We start from the raw sequence: 1,149 nt of genomic DNA on the forward strand, positions 1-1,149 counted from the left end.
CTCCCTCTCTCCCTTTCATTATGTTTTGAGACAGGATCTCATGTATAATCCTAGCTGGACTGAAACATGTAGCTATCCTTCTGCCTCAGCTTCCCCAGCACTGAAATTACAGTTATGCAACAGCCATCTAGAGCATGGCTCTTTTTACTTTGCAATTTCTATAATAACTGGATATTGTTTCTTGTTGTAAAACACCAATTTAGAGTAAATTTTATTCTTCTCAACCAAGTGTGATGTAATGAATTTTAGGTTTAGCGATCTGTTCACAAAAGGCAATAACAATGTTTCTAAATCCAATGCTTCAATGCTAATTACCTTATCTATACTTTATTCGTGATTTCACAGCACACATTCTAAAACTGAAATAATATAGAGTGGATGAGCACAGCCCGTGCATAACCATGACACATAAACTCAGGAAATGTTCTGTTCTTTAAATATTCAAAATTCATTAGAGGGAGCTTATACACAATATATGTACTTTACAAGTTATTTTTAATTCACTATATTTTATATACTTTTTAAAAATTTTTAAATGTAAATACATTTTGATCATATTCTTGCCCTCCCCCAAGTCTTTCCAGACCCTCTCCACCTCCCTACCCACCCCAATTTAAGTGCTTTCTCAAAAAAAAACAAACAAAAACCCAATAAAACAAGAAAACAAAAAGAAAGAAAAACTGTAAACAAATACTAGCATACAAAAAAATCTAGGGAGCCCAGTATATGTTGGTCAACTACTCGTAAACATGAAGCCTTCCCTGGAGTGGTTGATGTACCCAGTGTCGCTTGAATGGAGAAAATTAACTTTTCACTGTTTCAGCAAGTATTCTGTTCAGAATGGGGAAAAAAGAAAAGCATCATCAACAAATGGTGCTGATCTAACAGGATGTCTGCATGTAGAAAAAAGCAAATATAGATCCATATGTATCACCCTGCACAAAACTCAAGTCCAAGTGACCTCAACATAAAACTGGATACACTAAATCTAATAGAAGAGATTGCATTGAATGCATTGGTACAGGAGACAATTTCCTGAATAGAACACCAATGGCTCAGGCTCTAAGATCAACAATTAATAAGTGGGACCTCATAAAACTGAAAACCTTCTGTGAGGCAAAGGAAGCTGCCAATAGGATAAAACAGCAA

The 1,149-nt window shown here is 35.2% G+C and overlaps 1 non-coding gene across 1 annotated transcript; it reads left to right on the top strand.

The window, feature by feature from the left end:
- Positions 1 to 333: 333 nt before the first annotated feature.
- Positions 334 to 436, top strand: LOC114617824. Its single transcript, XR_003710885.1, has one exon. It is a non-coding gene; the product is annotated as a U6 spliceosomal RNA (small nuclear RNA).
- The last annotated feature ends 713 nt before the right edge of the window (positions 437 to 1,149 follow it).

This window comes from Grammomys surdaster, unplaced genomic scaffold, assembly GCF_004785775.1.
Source record: "Grammomys surdaster isolate TR1022 unplaced genomic scaffold, NIH_TR_1.0 138, whole genome shotgun sequence".
Taxonomy (NCBI): Eukaryota; Metazoa; Chordata; class Mammalia; order Rodentia; family Muridae; genus Grammomys; species Grammomys surdaster.